We start from the raw sequence: 10,331 nt of genomic DNA on the forward strand, positions 1-10,331 counted from the left end.
CGAACTCAAACCCCTGTGCCTTGGAAAATTTTCAAAAAAAAAAAAAAAAAACTTTCTGTCCCGCCCTCTCGTGTCTCCTCTGAATGCCGACTCCAGGTAAAGTACAACTCTTTGCACGTCCGTAGCAAGGATTCTTTTACTATGCTGCGTGTCCAAGACTTGTGGAGGAGTCTTGAGTTCTGGCAAATAAAGGCTTGTTTAGCAGCGCTCCCTTCGGCTTGGACCCATCCGTTGCGTACACTTTTGTCCGTGATTACGCGCCATCGGCGCCATCCTTTCTCCCTCTGCCAAAACTCTCTAACTCTGTCTCTCGTCTGTGCCAAAGTGAGCACTAAATAATGACACAATATAATACCAAGAGGCAATCTAAAATTAATACAACCTCCTATGCTAGATCGGCCACTAGTATGGCTATTTTTTTCCTTGCCATGCACCCACCTTCCATAATTTTGAACTGAGTTCAGCAATTAGAAGGATCATGTATGTAAGTGCACGCACTTGACAAGTTCTTGAACTGAGTTGAGCAATTAAAGAGATAATGCATGTAAGTGCACCCACTTGCCAAGTTTATGGCCCTATTCGCTTTGCTGAAAAGTCATGACTGAAAGTACTGTTCGCTGATTTGTTGTGAGAGAAAAACATTATTTGTTCGCTGAAAATAGTACGGCTCATAATACCAGCGAATAGGGCCTATGTACTAAATATGCATTTTACTCTCTTTTTTTTAAAAAAAAGAATGAACAAAGACGCCTATCATTCAGAAAAATGATGGATCCACCCTCCCTGCTTGTAATATACACATCTTCTGGTAATGTCAGTGTCTCCCCTCAGATTGTCACTGGATCAATTAAGGTTTGATCCTCTTGCATTCCTCTTATAGTTGAATCGATTCGCAAGTGCCTCCCTCATATTGTCACTAGATCAATTAAGGTTTGATCCTCAGTCTTGCATTCCTCTTATAGTAGTTTCGATTTGGAAGGTTTACGAGAGAATTCTGAAGAGACCATCTGGGTTGTCTGCATGAACCTGGAAGGAAACATGCAAATAATCAAATCTTTTGGTTTGCACCTTTATAGTAAAAAAAAAGGCGGATGCCAAAATACCCAGTGTCCAGCATCTTCAAGCACGTGCATTTCAACTCCTCCACCCTCATCAGCAGCTAATTCCTCCGCAGTATGAATTCTTTGGAGGTCTTCAAGAGCCCATCTATGCAAACTTCGTTCAGCTTTTAGAAAATTAATATGAACACCCCTTGGTAGGGATGAAAGCGGATCGGATATGGACGGATAGCACCGATATTATATTTGTTTTCATATTTCTGTCCGGATTCGGATTCGAATACGGATAGTGTCAACTATGTCGGATAGGATACGATTGGATATCGACATCATAAATATGCGATTTCAGTATTCGGATACGGATACGGTATCGGATGTTGGATATCCGGACTCGGATACGGACAGATTTCAGCCCCTCTAAACGAATTCGGTTTCGAATACGGTCGGAAAATATCCGTACCATTTTCATCCCTACCCCTTGGTACATTCTCTACAATCCTCCTGAATGGAGCAGCATTCCATTAGTCACACAACATACTTTCTTTAGATGATCTCAACTGGCATCGCTGAAGATTTACCATAAGTTAGTATCCTCATAAGACTTGTACATCTCAGAGATGCCATTTAGGTCAAAAGTCCATGAGAAGCTTGAAGATGATCGCTGACCCAATGGACTGGTTCGACGTAGATTTGTGGCCACCCACTGAAACAAAGAAACAACACAAAAAAGGAATACATGTTGACTGTTGTTTCATTGGAGACAACAAGATAGAGTAGCCTGAAAGGGCATCTCAATAAGCTGTTAACCATACCCGTGCAACATCCACAGAAAATTGTCCTTCAACAAGAGCATCGACCACCTCCTGTTTTGAAGAAACCTGAATTTCAACAATAAAATGCAAAAGAAAAATGAATCGTAAAGCTGTGACAGGGCACCAAAATGTATTGCCCAGTACAAGTTTTTAAGATACTTCTTAAAGTCCAACCTGCTCAGGCATTCTTCTGAGAAAATAAGTTCAGCAGGGTGATCTTCACCATCTCCCCCGGCACGAACTTTGCCAGGAGTAGCATCAAGAACCCATACCTTTTAAGGAACAGAATACCAAGAAAATAAGCATAAAAGAGAAGAACTAATCAATGCAAACACATTTCAATCACACCAACAACATTCAAAACAAGAAGTAAAGCTCACTCTAACAGGACGAGCAAGTGGTTTTGCAGCTTGTTCTACCATACTCAAGGCCACTGCAAAACTCATATATGAGTACCAGTATACATTTTAATTACTTTTGTTGTAAAGCATGACATTTATAAAAGATAAAGACATATATTAATAAAAACCTTTTCCGCCAAAGCTGTGACCAACCAAAACCCGAGGGGTTAGCCTGAGCTGCACTATCTGTTGGATTTTGATGAAGCAAAATATAAGTAAGCTAAAAAAGGAGTGAACAACCGAGAAATAACAAATAGCACCAAATATAACATATAAGTTTTAAAGCAGGCGTAGTGCCATGCCACCAAATCACTTTGTCATTTACTTCATAGTGATGATTATTAAATTACAGGAATCTCAAATCTGCATTTTGTCATATGACGCTGATGCATGTAACATAACATGAAGGGTTAGGTCTGTCTCCAAATGCATAAAGCTAGATTTGCAATAAGATGAATATGCAGATATTGCGCAAGCACATTGGACACAGATGCAGTTTGTTTTCAAACAAGCTACACATCTTGTTCTATTGATAAAAAATGAAGATTGAAAACATGAGAAGCCATGGGGCGAAGACATAAATAGCTGACGCAAGAAGCTACAAACCAGCTTTAGAACATCAAGAGCAGTTGAGGCAGCAGTGTGTGGTCCACGCTCCTTAATTGATGCTGAGTCGCCATGGCAGCGCAAATCAACCAAGAGGAACTGCATAAAGAGAAATGTCAATCATTTTTCATATATGCATTGTAGAGCAATTCCGACCATCATCAGAACGATAGATATAATGACCTGCCACATTGGGAATTCCTGAGCCAATCTCTTCGCCAAAGATCCTTCACAGACAAATGGCTTGTTAGTCACGTGGTTCACAATCAAAACATAAAAGTATCACGTATGTTCCTATAACAAAATACGAAATGATACACTATGAAGACAAATTATAAGCACGTATTGAGGACTCCTCATTTACCCCAGTTTTTCCTGCTCCCAAGGATTCCATGAAGAAGAACAGCTGTTGGTGGATCAGGTATTGATTTGTCCATAAACGAATTCCACTGCACCTGAAGTTAAAGTGTTGAATTTGATTTATGTTGATTGCACAAAAATATTTCAACATCAAGCTAGTGTTACAACTAATGACAGGCAGAACTCCAGCATGCTTGTCAACATCAGGCTGGTAAGGAATTCTTGTGTCGGCCAAAGCCATTGGAGCACAATTGCATGGAGGGCATCGCAAAGGACTTGAATTCAGACTAGACGATGTCAACAGGCAGTTATTATGGAAATTCTCCTGAAACCAAGAGGCAAAGGTATAATCACAGTGATAAGTCGAGATTTCTGCTGATGATACATAAATCAGACAAATTTGGACAACTGCATTAGCGGATGCCATCATGCAGGCAAGCCAATATTCACTTAATGTCATCTTCAACATTGTACTCTCTTCATCATAACCCTAATTTAAGTTCCAGATCTCCCTCCTATTACATCATATGTCTGTTTTTGTTCTCTCTTTTTTTATTAAAAGTAGCAAGACATAACACTAATGGAACTAGTAAATATGAATAAATGTGGGATCTGAAATATTTAGTTATAGTCAAAGTAAGAAATGATTTTCTGTTTAGAGCCCTCCTTAAAACTAAATAAACTACAGTGATTACTACAGCAAACACATAAAATTGCCACAGAAGAAACTAATGACTAGTCACTAATACGGCCATAAGAAGCAATGCTAATGATTTGTGAGTCCATGATCATCAGTTCCATTACCCCAAAATTCCCTCCATTCTAGTGCCGCTATGTGACAAAAAAAGATTTGGAGGCAAATGAAATCGAGGCAATCCATGCTATGAAATAAAAAAACCCAGCTGCCAAAATGTAAGAAATACATCAACAAACAGTTTGTTTGCTTGAATAGCAATAGGATTGTACAGCGAAGTGACCTAATTGCATCTGCATTAGGCAGATCACCAATCCACCACCCGCCACCTCACACCCTCAAAATTGCACCAAAACCTCGCGTTTAGCTCCAAATCCAGCAACGCGAGGCGTTAGCACCCATAACCCCACCAAGCACTAGCTCCTACAGCAACCGACCACGACGACTAAACGGAACGCAGCATGATTCTGGGCACCCGGAGCGAGCGCAGGCAGAGCCGTACCTCGCAAGGCGATTTTTTTAAAATTTTAACACTTTTTTTTGAACTTAATTTTAAATCTAACACTCTCGGTTTTTTTAAATTAACACTTTTGGTCGCGCCTATTGCCCTGGCGCGGCCAAATGCCTGTGCCGCGCCATGCATGGTGGCGTGGTAGAGGGCTAACGTGGCGGCGACCAGAAGCGTTGGCCGCTAACGTGGCAGGGCTCTGCCGCGCCACCGATCTTGGCGCGGCAGAGCCGGGTATAACCTCCGCCGCGGCCAGTCCCGCTGCCCGAGCAGCAAAGCGTCCTAGGCGTCGCTCCCGCCCGTCGCCAAGCACGCCGGCCGCCGCGCCACGAACGGCGGCAGCCCGGCCCTCCATTGCCGCCTCCCTCCCTTCCCTTCCCTGGCCGCCTCCCTCCCTCCTCGTCCTAGTTCAAGGTAATGACGCATATTTTATTTTCGTTTGAATGGTGGATAGAATATTATAGAGTTAAGGTTAGTAGGAAAATTATGTTTGGGAACTATGGTGAAGATATTAGTATGATTTTGTCAATATTAAGGTTAATTATTTAGTTAGAAGTATGTTTGCCATGTATATTTTTGTTGCTATAATTGTTGTTTATAATATTTTAGTTGTATTACAAATGATTACATTTTACATTAATTTGCGTTGTTTTGATTGATGTTTAATTTGAACCGTTTTATTAGATGGAAGACATGTTTTGGAGCAGTTATGACGAAAACGGGGTCGTTCTAGAGAAATGTACCCCGACGAGTCTAACAAAGATGCCCCGTCCCTCCTGAACTCCCTGTCCCAAATTATGACTGTGGTCGTCCGGCCGACGTGTTTCAATCGAGATATTCGGACACAGCGGCTCGTTGCTTCTACACGTGTAGTCGTTTTAATGTAAGTAATTGTTTCCGTATATTTTTCTTCATTTGTATTACTAGGTTACTAATATTTTGTCGAGTTTTTGTTGTGTAGGCCCATAAGAGGTGCTTTTTATTTCAGTGGATCGACGGTGCAGACAAGTTTGACCCCAGGTACCTTCTTTTCGACGATTGATGGCGAGGGCGACATCCACGAGAGCACTTCGAGCAGTGGGTTTCACCTCCCCCTAACCCCCCTTCAATGACGGCTAAGGAGAAGCACTTAGCCGTAGTTAGACGACTCGAGGAACCTCCTCTGTGCCATTGCAGAGACCGGACCGTGATAAACCCTGACAATACGTTGGAGTTTGTGTGTCCAAACAAGCATGAAGTAAATGCAAAGTGTATGTGTTGAAATATTGAGCTATATGTGTCATGTACTAATGTCACGTTATTTAGGTATATTCAATGGTGAAGTGCCATTTCAAGGAGTGGTTATATGGTCCTAAGAACAAATGGCCCGAAGAACCTCCAAAAGCAAAACAAAAGAAGAAAGAAAGGTTAATTTACAAAGCACCACCAGTCAAGTGCGAATGTGGTGTTAATTCTAACTATGGCCTAGTCCCTTCGGAGCTTGGAATAGGCTATTATTGCGGCCATATGGTTGAGTACGAAGAGGTTCGTTATATTTGTGGTAAACATGAAATCATATTTTATTTCTTTTGCTAAGACATATATGATATAATATTTATTTTGAACAGAGCACTAGGAAATGTAGGTGGGAACGTTACGATGGTCAAGCTAAGTTCTTGGATGAACTAAAGAAGAGGCAACTAATTGCAAGGAAGAGGGGATATGGACCTGACTACGTCAACCTATTCGTTAAACATCACAAAGAAAAGATGTGTGAGTTTGCTAGACAGCACGGTATTTGTAACCCGATCGATGTTGGGCTTAACAAATAGGAATTGGAGAGACGGATGACGTTAGAGGAGGAGAGGGCAAGGAAGGAGACAATAGAGGAGACAAGAGTACAAATGCAGGTCTTGAACGAGCATGTTGCTGCATTATGTGCCAGTGAGTGCTTGAAGGCCTATTTTCGTTGCCTGATTATTAATGTAATATAATCACGTTGCTAACTGATTGCATTTTATACATGAAGGGATATGATATAGCGAGGAACATGCTCTAGAGGTGGCTCGTGTAAGATACGAGGAAAAGAAGTTAGATGAGCACAGAAAGCGAGTTGGTCGCACCGTTGAATCATCGATTGTGTTGTCTGATGAGGGGGACGGGGATAAGGACGACACTATCAGACTTAGTGAGCTAATTGCTATAGCAGAGGCTGGCTTGCAGGCGGAGGAGGATGAGGACGACACTAGCAGACTGAGCGAGCTCATCGCTCTAGCAGAGGCGGGCTTGCAGGCGAAGGAGGATGAGGATGACACTGGCAGATTGAGCGAGCTCATCGCTCTAGCAGAGGTGGGCTTATAGGCGGAGGAGGATGACGACGCGTTCTTCACTCAGGCCGCAGCGGCCGTAGATGAGGCGAAGACTACTTACTACAGGCGATAGGTAGGTCAGAGCAATGCAGGTGAGTCTAGCCACAGCAACAGGGTTGTGGTTGAGGATTGATACTCGGACGACGAGTTGCTTACTTAGTATGTTTCTGCCTAAGGGTTTTTGATTGCGCCGTCTGTTAGTTCCATGCTTTATTAATGATCAATGTAGCAATGTAGTAGAAATTCTATTATGTTGTGTTATATTTCATTTGAACTACTGATGTATTGTACCCATGTATCATGTACTCGGATTACCCATGATCGATCTTAAGTGATCACATCTGTTTGTATCATGCGTTCAAAATTTCTAAAACGAACGTAATCATTTGTCGCGCCATAGCCCACGGCGCGTCTGTGCTGTACAAAACTACAAAACTACAAGCAGAGGTGGGCTTACAGGCGAAGGTGCTGTACAAAACTACTAGTGCTATACAAAACAAACATGAAGCAAATAAATGGACGATAAGTTGCCATACAACATTTTCATTGGTTTATGAGTCTACAAGTTTTTGACAACAATATTTGTTCGACATAAGTTTGACGTAATGAACTAAGTCCCACGACGTAATGAAGGGGGGTCAGCTGGTGCGGCGTGGGAGGGGCCATCCTATTACAAAATGATAAACAAAGGGTTGAAGTATTCAAATTAACAATTTTCAGATTAACATTATGTAGCATTGCAAAATTTGAACTACTTGTTATGCAATACAAACACAATATGAAATCACCTGCTGTCTTCTATGCCGGCTAGCCTTGTGGCTAGATTATTTGCAAACGGAGCAAAGATTCCTGCGACGGGTCTTGTTGAAGTCTCTCCCGCCGTACATGTCTTCGTCGTACCCTCTCATAGCGTCTATGTCCCCCTTTAGTCGCTTTTTCTTCCTCCTACCCTTCCCTACCTTCATTAGATCCGGATGTGGCACATAGTCATAGCCATTATAAGGTAGCCACTGTGTTGGTTCAAGGTATGGCTCGAAGCTCATCTCCCAAATAATAATGGTGTTCGAACAGAGATACAAGGGTGACATATATGATAGATCCTCATAGTTGTACCCACGAACCCTGTAGACCGTGATCATATGAGAGCAAGGGGCATGCATGATTTGAGAGACATTGCAACTGCACTCTACCTTTTCAAGATCAACTCGGTAGTTTCGTCCACCATAACGTTCACCGCCCAGGCTTGTGCCACCCTTGCCCCGTACACTAAAGATATGGCGGCGGGGTCCATACGGCTCGGCGGTGTGCTGCTTGGCCAATTCCTTGGTCTCCTTCAAATGTTCAGCTCTGGCCTTTCCGAAATGCCCCTGCTCAACTATATTCCTCTGCGCAAGCTCCCACCTCTTCACAAAATATTCGTTGCACTTATGAAAGGAGAACTCAATAATTCTAGACACAGGCAACGATCGAACTCTGGTGAATACACGGTTGAAGGACTTCGATGAGTTAGTGGTCATGATGCCATACCTGAAACCCCATCATCATATGCTAACGCCCACTGAGCCTTCTATTCCATCTGCGCCTCTAACCTAGCCTTTCCCGCTGTATTTACTATTTTGTCTAGTTCTCTCTTTGTCTCCTTGAACTGGTGCTCTGTACATACACAACATAGAGCATTTACCTTGTCACATACCTCCTGCTTCCGCTAACGCCGCCAGAAATTAGCGGCAAAGTGTCTCATGCACCATCTATGTACTAGAGGCGGGAACCCATCTATATGCTCAGCTACAGCGTTAAGAAGCCCTGCGTGACGGTCGGAGATCAAACATATAGTGCGAGTTGGGCCAAGCACTTACACATGTAGAAGCCACATGAACCATGACCACGATTCATTGTTCTCTCCCTCTGCCAAAGCAAATGCCACGGGTACTATCTGGTCCTCAGGATCAATAGCAGCAGCCATCATCAAGGTGCCCCTGTACTTTCCTGTTAGGAAAGTGCCATCAACAAGTACGACTGGCCGACAAAACTAGAATACATGTTCCATTTGCGCAAACGACCAGAACACACGATAGAGGACATGCCTCAATGGGTCCTGAAAAAACATCTCTTCGGTGTCCACAAACCATTTCAAGCCAGGGTTGTAATAATGCATTGCACATAAGATATGGGGCACCCTGCTGTACGCTTCCTCCCAAGTACCCCCATTGAATTGCCAGAGCAATTTGCTTAGCACGCCAAGCCTTTCCGTACGTCACATCATACCTAACAAATCTAGATATGGACTGTTGTAAAGAAGACACTGAGATATCATTATTGTCATCAATGAGCCCCAATATACGACGGGTAAGGTAACGTGCAGTGAGCTGATGATGATTTTTCTTCCCCCTATTGTCTAGGTAAGTGTGGGGTTCAACAACTTTAGTTATCCTCCATTTGCCATCACTCTGTCTTCTTCATGCATTTAACCTCCACAGACAACCGTTTTTGCATATCAAGTGGTACCTCAACTCCTGGTCCGAATGAGTGACGGTGTACGGTCTATAGTGGTACACAACATAGTCCTAAAGGAAGAGTTTCATCTCTGACATTGTGTTGAATATCATCCCCTTCCTAAGGGTTTCTGTCTCATGGTTATACAATGAATTCCTACACATCTGGAGACCGGTATCACAAACTGTCATATCTGTCATGCTGACATCCCTATAGTTTGAAACACCCCTGAAAGGTACATCCTTGGATCTTAGTTGTTTAAGCTCAGTCGCTGTGTAAGGTGGTGGTGGAACATACTGCTGCGCTTTGCTAATTCTGGCCCATGAATCATAGAGGATATCATCTGCAGCTAAATCTGTGACTAGTCTACCCTGAGCATGGATACCTTGTAAAACCTCAGTTGGTGCTGGTAATGGCACAGTATGTATCAGTACTGGCATGGCATCAGCTGTTGTTGCCATATCATCTATACCTCCTTGGTCATCATTAGAATCGTCTGAATCACTACTAACTATATCATCGATCCTGTCCTCTTCCTGCTCCTTCTCTTTCCATTCGAACTCACTCACATCGAAGTCATTGCTTATATAGCCTACTATAGTTGAATAAAACTGCTCCTGCATCAACTGGTCGTCCAAATCCATGTTATCCTGAGTTGCTTCCCCTTTGACCCCTAATTCTTTTTCATTGCCTCTAAAACCATCAATAGACGGGCCGTCCTAAACACCATGCATCTTGTACCCATTCTCTACCACCACCTCAGCCATGGGCACATTGGAATCTTGGAGAACCCTAGTGTAGCGAGACCAGTGAGTAGGGTCACGCAAGGGCATGAGGACATAGTGTGCCCTAGTCTTCCCAGTATCAAACCTCCCCTTTAGTGTGAAATCACCGCCAAACTTTATATTCAAATGGACACAAAGGTCGTTGAAGCTAGGAGGTTCATCAAACCATTCCAATTCTTCTTCCATATCCTCAAACATACCATCCTCTCTCCTAACACTTCCTCCGTACAAAACTCTAACACAACAATCCATCTGCAGAAGCATTT

The 10,331-nt window shown here is 42.9% G+C and overlaps 1 pseudogene; it reads right to left on the minus strand.

The window, feature by feature from the left end:
• Positions 1 to 623: 623 nt before the first annotated feature.
• On the minus strand, positions 624 to 9,924 carry LOC136455468 (uncharacterized; annotated as a pseudogene).
• Between the last annotated feature and the right edge of the window lie 407 nt (positions 9,925 to 10,331).

This window comes from Miscanthus floridulus, chromosome 5 (genome assembly GCF_019320115.1).
Source record: "Miscanthus floridulus cultivar M001 chromosome 5, ASM1932011v1, whole genome shotgun sequence".
Classification (NCBI taxonomy): Eukaryota; Viridiplantae; Streptophyta; class Magnoliopsida; order Poales; family Poaceae; genus Miscanthus; species Miscanthus floridulus.